The following is a 9,531-nucleotide window of genomic DNA, read 5'->3' as shown; positions in this document are numbered from 1 at the left end:
TAATATGTTACAATCTGTCAATAGTTCTATCAAGAATTATTTATTAAGTGCCAGCTATGTTCCATACAGGCAGCCAGATGAGGCAACGGATTGAGTCCTAGGCCTGGAGTTAGAAAGACCTGAGTTCAAATTCAGTCTCAGACAGTAGCTGTGACACTCTTGGCAAGTCACTTCTGTTTGCCTGTAAAATGGAGGTAATAATAGCACCTACCTCTCAGGTTGTTATGAAGAATAAATGATATAATAATTGTAAAGTGCCTTAGCACAGTCCCTAAAACACAGTAGATGCTTAATAAATATTTGTTCCCTTCTTTCTCTCTGCCCTCATGTAGATTTCATTTAAGCTGAGTGTTTAAAGGAAAGAGATTCTAAGAGGAGAAGAGGGAGAGAGTTGAATCACAAATGTACTTAAATGAGCTTTAAGAAATCAGTCACGAGGTCTGTGCTCTACAGATATCCAAGAGCAGTCATTTAACAGCTTTCCTAAGCATTGCGGCTACTTAATAATCAATAAGAACATTTATTTTTGGCATAGGTCATTACTCTGTGCTGTTTTCTTGGTGTCTGATATCCAGGGTCACATCTCTTAAAAGACACCTCAATAACTTTGGCAAGATTTGATGTGGTATAAAAGTCAATTCTCAAACAATGAGATAAGAAACCTAAGCCTAGGTCTTTGGTCACCACAATAAATGTAATCTATGCACTTATTCCATATGCAACCTAAACCTTGAAGATGATCTAGGGATATTTTAAGATGTTTCTATGTTATGGAACAAAATTACATGGTTTCACCCTTAGGAAGCACACATTTCACCCTACGTTTTTGCTCTATAGAAAAGAGGTACAAATATGCGACATTTGAAGAAAATCCAATATTTAAAAATGCTCATTTACAAGGGTATACATTAAGACTGAATTAACAATAGTCAACAAAATCCTGTAAATAGCAATACCTCTAGTATGTTTAACAGTATATTTGCTGATCATTAAATATTTGACAAAAGATTTTTTGTAGGTATTTTTTTTTAGGAAAAAGAAAGAAAGAAGAAAAAAATGTCAAAGCTAGAGTATTAAAAGCCACTAATACAGGATCAGAGCAAGAAGCTGCCTTCAGTGTTAGACTCATTCATTAAAGACTTACTGGGCATCACTAGATTTAAGAAATAGTATTTGCTGCCTAATGAAGTTTCTGGAATTTCATGATCACTTTATATCAGTTAAACTTCTTTGCTCTGAGAGATTGTGTGGCATAGTAGATGGTAGGCCCACCTTAGAGTTAGCAAAAAGTAAGTTCAAGAACTTCTTCTGTACCTGTGAGATGATGGGAAAGTCATTTAATCTCAATGGTGTCCCACAGAACTGTCTAGGACTATAAATTGCAGATGAATTGAAATCTGTATTGTTGGGCACAGCCGTTATGACTGTGTGAAATGTTTTCATTTCATCATTATCCTTTCTTGTGATTAATTGTTAATCTTGACCTTTGTGTTAATTATCTGATATTCTAATATTAAAGAACCTTATCAATGAGATCCACAGATCCCTCCACTGATGAAATCATAAGTCTAAGAATGCAAAAGCTAATGAAATCACAGGTCAGTATCAATGTCCTCACTTAAATCCATTTCCCATTTTTCAAAGTAGGCAGTGTGTTTAAATAGGTTGGGCTGGAATTATAAAATTTTAGCATTGTAAGGGACATCAGAGGCATCCAATCCTACTCATTCCTGAAAAAGAAATCATACTGCTACATGCCTAACAAGTACATTCAGCTTTGCTTGAAGACCTCCACTATCTCATAAAATATCCCACTCTAATTTTGGATAGCTATAATTATTAAAATGAAGGTTTGGGCTTTTGTTCCACAGCAAGTCTAAATTTGGTTCTTCTACTCATTGCTATTTGTTTTGCCTTCTAAGGCCAAACTGAACAAGTCTAATCCTATTCAAATACTTGAAGGCAGTAATCATATCAACCCTGAGTCTTCTCTTCTCCTAGCTAAGTAGCCTTTCTTCAACCAATCTAGACTCAAGGCCTTTCACCATCTTGGTTGTCCACTTTTGAATGCTTTCTAGCTTATCAGTGTGTGTCTTAAACTGTGGTACCCAGAAATGAACTACAATACTTCAGATGTTATCTAACCACAGCAGAATACAGAGAGATTGTCACGTCCTACAGCTTTCTCTTTAAAACACATATATACATACATATACATATATATGTGTATGTGTGTGTGTGTATATGTATATATATGGATATATGTATGTATATGTATATGTATATGTATATAAAATTTACTTCATTAAATATCTCCTAATTACAATGGGAAAGTTTTTAACATTCATTTTTTTTAATTTCAAGGTCCAGATTTTCTCCCTCTCTCCCTCCCTCCCTCCCTTGAGAGGGCAAGCAATATGGTACAGATTATACATGTGAAGTCATGCAAATCATATTTCCATATTAGCCATGTTTCAAAAGAAAGCACACACACACACAAATAAAAAAAAAAGTGAAGAAAGTATATTTGAATCTGCACCCAGAGTTCATCGGTTCTTTCTCTGGAGGTGGATAGCATTTTTCATTATGAATCCTTTGGAATTGTATTGGATCAAAGTAAAAGCTATATCTTTCTTAATGCAACTAAAGATTGTAATAGCTTTTTTGGTGGCCATATCACATTATACTTGCAGTCCACCAAACCCCCAGATCTTTTCAGATAAACTGCTATCTAATCATGCCTTCCTCATTTTTGTAATTTTAGAATTGATTTCTTGAACCCAAGTATGATTTTACATTTATCCATACTGAATTACATTTTTATTATATTCAACCCAATGCTGCAGATCTTTCTGGATCATGATTTTGTCATCCAATGTATGAGTTCTACTTCCTAGATTCATGTCATCTGTAAATTTTATAAGTATTCCATTTATTATTTAATATTAAGTCATTAATATATGTTAAATAGCTCAAGGTCAAGCACAAATCCCTGGGGCACTCCATTAGAGACTTCTTACCAACTTGACATCAAACCATTAAAGACTACTCTTTCAGTTCAGCCATTCAACTAGTTCTGAATCCATTTAATTCAAGTTCTTAGATTTTGGGGGTCATGGGCCATTTTGGCAGTAGGAAGATCCTATGGACCCTTTCTCTTAATAATGTTTTTAAATGAAAAAAATAATACCTGGGATTTATATAGGCCTTTAAGAAATGCTTTACAAACATTATCTTATTTTATCCTCACAACAACCCTAGAAAGTAGATGCTATTATTATCCCTTTTCACACATGAGGAAACTGAGGCTGAGGAAAGTTTAAGTGGCTTGTCCAGGGTCACACAGCTGAGGCTGGATTTGAACTCAGGTCTTAATGCCTCCAAACCCAATACTATATGATATGCCACCCAGTTGCCTCAATACCTAAGGTAACAAAAGAAGCCAGTTACACTGACATGAAGACACATTTTTTTTCACATACACATTCATGAGCCACCTGAAATCTGTTGCAATAGCCTGTTGGTTTGTCATACTGCCACAAGTCTCTCCTAACTTCAATGTATTCTCCACTCAGGTGTCAAATTGATCTTCTTAAAGCATAGATATGAGCATGTTACTTCCCATTCAACAAAGTAGGGGTTTCCTATCATCTCTAGGATCAAATATTAAATATTGTATTTGGCATTCAAAACTCTTCATAATCTGGCTCTTACATCTAACTCACCCCTTCCACATACTCTTTAATCCAGTGATGCTAGCCTCCTTTGCTGTTCCTCATACAAGACACTCCATTTCCAGATTCTGTACATTTTCACTGGCTGTCCCCTAATGCCTATAATTCTCACCCTCCTGATCTCCATCACCTGGCTTCCCTGACTTCCTTCAGGTCTCAGCTAAAATCTCATCTTCCACAAGAAGCCTTTCCCTGTGACTCCCTATATTGATGATCTCCAATTTATCTTGTATATAATTTGTTTGTATATAGTTGCTTGCATTTTGTTCCCCTTGCTAGACTCCTTGATAGCAAGGACGTCTTTTGCATTTCTGTGTCCCCATAGCTTAGGACAATCCTGGCACATAAGAGGTGCTTAATAAGTGCTTATCAACTATCCATAAATTCCTTGGGAATTGGGGCAGCTAGGTGGCGCATGGATAGAGCACCAGCCCTGGATTCAGGAGGACCTGAATTCAAATCCGGCCTCAGACCAAACACTTAACACTTAATAGCTGTGTGACCTTGGGCAAGTCACTTAACCCCAATTGCCTAAAAAAGAAAAAAAATTCCTTGGGAATCCATGGAGCCCAGGCTAAAAATACCTGATCTAAATGTACTTTAGTTGAACTTATATCTCTCTTCCATAAGAAGAAAATGAGATGCTTTATAAAGTTGTTGCTTAAAATGAGGCAAACTATATCTGTAGTATTCTCCTTTTCTACCTATCTAGCAGTCTTGTAAAAAATAAATTGAAATAAGGTTAGTCTGGCACGGCCTGTTCTTGATGAATCTATGCTAGTTCTGTACTAACCATCTCAAAATAATCTGTTCTAGAATTTTCCCAAAAATCAAAGGCAAGATCATTGGCCTAGAGTTTGCAGACCCTTATTTTTTCCCTTTTTGAAAATCAAGATATTTGCCTTTCTTCGGTTTTGTAGTATCACTCCTATTCTGTTTTTTTCAAATATTACTAACCCCAGTTTAACAATCTAATCTATTAATTATTGTTGCTGTTGTTGTTTTAAGTAACCAGTGATATAGTTCATCTGAACCAGGTGACCAGAATTCATTAAGGGCATCTAAGTTCTTTCCTATAAACATCTTATTTATATTTATCAACTCCTCATCAAACATTCCTATTTTGTCCTTTCTAGTCCAAAAATCATTCTCTTGGGCAAAGGCAACAGAAGCATAATAAGAATTAAGTACCTCTTCTTTCTCTCTATTGTCAATTATTATCATCCCTTCCACCTTAAGCATTAAGCCTACCCTTTTATAAAAATTCTTTCCCCAAATATAACCAGCTTAACAAATATTTCTGTTGCCCTAAGCTTTCCTTGCTAGTCTCATCTTATTCTGTGCTTTTGCACCCCTGACATATTATTACAGGGCAGAGTCAACATGAAGGCTTTTGTGATCAGCCTCAGTTATTTGTCTTTGCTTTAATTTTCTATACATATCTTTTTTTTAATTTAAATTTGTTTTAGTTTAAAATTAAAATGAAACTTTACACACTTAAACATTTTTTGTTTGAATATTTTAAAAATATTTGGTTTTACATTTCCTAAATTTCCCCTTCTATCATTCTTCTCCCTACCCCAAGAACCACCCTATATAAGAACAACAAAAAAAAATTGTAAAAGAAAAAGAGGAAGAAGAGTAAAAATCAGCCAAATATATCAATGCATACATAAAATCTGGCAATACATGAAATGTTCCATACCTTTCTAAAGCAGTGGAGAGAGATACTTTCTCATATCTCTTCTTTGAAGAGATTCATAGTAATTCTTAGTAATCTTGCAACATTCAATTTCAGTTGTTACCTGGCAGTACTACTTTGAGACTTCTCTGACTGACTTCTCCACCATGCTCCAAAAAGCTCATTATTGAATAACCTCATTGTTCTGCAAGATCTCATCAGCCTTGGTACCCCACCTCATCACTACAATCTGCCTCTTTGATTGGAAGGTGGGACCATGAACTCTGTTGTTGTTTGTTGTCAATGACATCAGAAGGGTGATGTCTTGACTTGCCAGTGAATTGGAGTTAAGTGAGGCAGGGCTGTGCAAAGTCATCAGCTTCACTCTTTCCTCTGAAGCCATCTGGGTGCAATGGCCAGATATAGAACAACTGGAGATAGCCCTGGATGCATCTCCTCATTCTCATCTGACTGCAGTGTGTATCTATGAATCACAGACCATCATGATATCAGAAGAATCAAAAAATTGTAGGGGACTTGAAAAACAATATAAAGACATATGATGAGTATGAAAAGACTGGAAAAGACATTGCCAACAAGGCAAGAAGTAGGATAAAAGATGTCATCAAATGATACTTAATACTGTAAAAAAGGAGGTGGACAAGTCATGTTTAAAGAGTGAGAGATAACTCAATAACCTAAGTGTTGTACTAATAACCACAGAATATTAAATTTTTAAAATTAATGTGAACAATTATTAAATATTAATGTTGTTGATTATTAAAATTCCTGGGCTAGTCAATAGTTTGTGTGGGAAAATAAATAAGTGATTTACTGGAATAAGAACTCTATATGATTATGAAAAAACAACAACAAAAATTGTGGCCTCACTTTCCTCCTTGTCATTTGTCCTTCGTTCTCAAAACAGACCATGACATGAGGAAGGAAATGTCGTAACTTGCAAATGAATTGGATTTAAGGGAGGGAGGGCTGTGCAAAGACACCAATCTCATTCTCTCCTCTGGAGCCCTCTGGGTCCAGTGGCCAGATATAGATTAGGACAACTGGAGATAGCCCTGGATGTAGTGGGAGACCATGGTCTTTTTAACTTAAGGTCTTTCCCAGGTCTCAATTTGACTGAGGCAACACCCATTCAGCGATTAAGGCTAGGTAAGAAATGAGGCATAGAATGGTCTTTTTTTACCTAGTTTAAAAAAAATCAGTCTGTGAGGGAAAGACCTCAGGGTTTCTGGCCAAAACAGAAACAATTGCTATTTATACTCGCTCTGAGCCATCAGGGCCCAATGACCAAGTAAGGCTTGGGCTGGGACCCAATGTTGGCCAATCAATGACAGCCAAAGTGGTTTGGGTTTAAGACATGGTCCTTTAGAAAGAAATTTAGCCAGTAAATCCCAAGATATTCATAGAAAGAAGTTAGACTAGGTGTCCTGTCAGGTTCCTATCAGCTTTAAATCTATGATCCTTGGCCCTAAATTCTCAACGAAGCTTTCTTTTATGAGCCAGCAAAAAGAGCTGATTTCTCTAACAAGAATCTCTTCTTTCAACACTCTGGACCAGCAAATTCATCTTGGTGCAGCCTCCATTAGGAAAATTCATTTTCCAAGACACACTAAAGGGTATGCCTATATTCTCAATAGGGATATTCAGTCCAAACTCCTGACAAAAGCTTCTCTCCCAATAAACTCCAGTCCCAAAAACTCACCTTACTATAAACTTAATTTGATGGAGGAGCTCCTTTGATTAACCCTATACAAACTGCACCATAAACGATCATGCATATAAGGAATTAAGAGAAACTTGGGAAAATTTGTATGAACTTTTGCAGACAATATTGGTACAAAATTGTTTGTTTGGGTTTTTTGTTTGTTTGTTTTTATATTTTTAAAGGTAGGGACAGGGTCTATGACTTCTAAGATCCCTCCCAGCTCCATTTCTGTGATCTTTGTTGTTGTTCAGTCATACCCAACTCTGTGACCCCATTTGGGGTTTCCTTGGCAAAGATACTGGAGTAGTTTGTCTTTTCCTTCTTCACCTCATTTTACAGATGAGAAACTGAGACAAAATAACTTGTCCAGGGTCACACAGCTAGTAAGTGTCTGAGGCTGGATTTGAACTCATGAAGATGAGTCTTCCTGTTCCAAGCCTAGCACTAGGCTTGGAGTTAAACTGCCACCTAGCTTTCTGGTACAAAATTATTGAAGTTAAAGTGCAAACTTTCCTTTCTCTATCAAAGAGTAAACTATGCAGTTGGAAAATGACATACTCGACCAATTGCAATCGCTCTAATAAGTGACAATGTTAAACAGTCGTCAAGGAATTACTTTGTGAGACAGCTATGTGTGCTATGTTGAGACAAAATGTAGCAATAAAAACAAAATAAAAAATTACATAATCCTGGAAAAGAGGTAAGTGATTCATTTAAATATATCTAATCAGGGACAAAAAGGAGCAGACGGAGTTTACAAAAAGACTTCTGGGGGCCCCTTAGTTTGAGGTGGCCGCTGGGTATCAGTCCCCAGGAGTAAAAGCAAACTCAGTATGGGAAGGTTCAGGTCCCTCACCCCATCACATGTTGCTTAACTGACACCCTTTCTGTCCCCCAGTGTTCCTCTCCCCTTATCATCCCTTCCTGGTCCACTTCCTCCATCACTCATGAATCACCCACATTTCTGCCACACACCACTGACATAGATGCAATAGCCTTGAATTCCTGAAAACAGAGTAAAGAGTTACATTATGATGTAGCTTGGAACTTCTGGGCAATTCTCTGGCATAGAAGATTGAGACTCCCACTTGATCTAATTATCTTCTCTTCACCTCACCAATAAGATGAATTGACATATACTGCATATCTTAATTGAAGTTGTCAATAAACTCTCCACCAGCATAAGGAAGGTCTGGATCACTGTCCTCTTCATTTGGGGGAAGGGTCATGATCTCCATTGTAGCTACTGAAGAAGTGTGGAGAGATGAGCAAAAAGATCTTGTCTGTAATATGCTGCAGTTAAGATGCAAACACATGTGTTACAACCACTTCTTGCCTATTTCTCATATCAGACTTTGGACAGTCAGCTGATCTTTGCCTTTACTCTGGCACTCCTAGAAGCAAGGCATGTTACTTACAATAGTCATGAGAATACAAACCAGTTTAGAAAAGAAAAGAAAGTGAATGAATATAAAGACCTAGAGGACATGAAAGCACAGAGGGTTTGAATAGAGGGATCCTGGTAGTGGACTTAAACTAAAAATATTTTCTTTAGAATTATCTTCAAAGAATCCTTTATATATGTGTTTTACTTTCTTTTTGAAATGGCTATAACCTTCCCTGTGTGGTAGAATTTAGTATTAATCCTCATCCCAATATTATGGACTGCTTTATTTTGAGAACCACTGAAAAGTGTTTTTATCATTTTCATAACTGCTATAGCACCCACCTCCTAGGGTTGTTGTGAGGATCAAATGAGATCACAATTGTAAAGTACTTAGCACAGTGCCTGGCACATGGTAAGAACTATATAAATGTTTGTTATTATTATAGTATCTCTGATTTGCGTTCTGTTAAATGTGGCTTTTATATTAGTTGCTAATGAAACTGTATTTGAGAAGGTCCAAAAGAGGACAGGCTTCAAGAAATCACCCTATTCATCCATAAAAGAAAGTAAGCAAAATGAAATGAATGAGTTAATTTCAGGCAGTGGAGGAAATGCAATCACAGGTTTTCTGAGTTAAAGATTTTAAATTAGTCTAACTACCAATGACAGACCCTTGTTTTTCAATGAAAGATGGATGTCAATGCTAGTCAAAACTAGTCTTTAGGCTGATTTTTTGGGATGGAGGAGACAGGGGTGCCAATGAAATTCATAACAAAAAGAGACTCAAATGAAATCTCTTGGAGAATTTATAATCTAAATTATCAGTCAACCAATAACCATTTATTATGCACCCATTATGTCCCAGGCACTGTCCCAAACACCAGAAACACAAAAAGAGGCAAAAGAAAGTTCCTGCCCTCAAGGAACTCACAAACTAACGCAGTGAACAATTCTGTTTAAAAAAAATGGAAAGAATAAGTTGTCATTTGTGTACTAAAACATC

The 9,531-nt window shown here is 36.5% G+C and overlaps 1 pseudogene; it reads left to right on the top strand.

Annotated features, from left to right (window-relative positions):
- Positions 1–8,265: 8,265 nt before the first annotated feature.
- LOC110217926 (gap junction beta-6 protein-like) lies at positions 8,266–9,165 on the top strand (annotated as a pseudogene).
- Positions 9,166–9,531: the final 366 nt, after the last annotated feature.

Source organism: Phascolarctos cinereus, unplaced genomic scaffold (genome assembly GCF_003287225.1).
Source record: "Phascolarctos cinereus isolate Bilbo 61053 unplaced genomic scaffold, phaCin_HiC Scaffold_5;HRSCAF=322, whole genome shotgun sequence".
Lineage (NCBI taxonomy): Eukaryota > Metazoa > Chordata > Mammalia > Diprotodontia > Phascolarctidae > Phascolarctos > Phascolarctos cinereus.
This window is presented reverse-complemented; position numbering and strand designations above follow the sequence as displayed.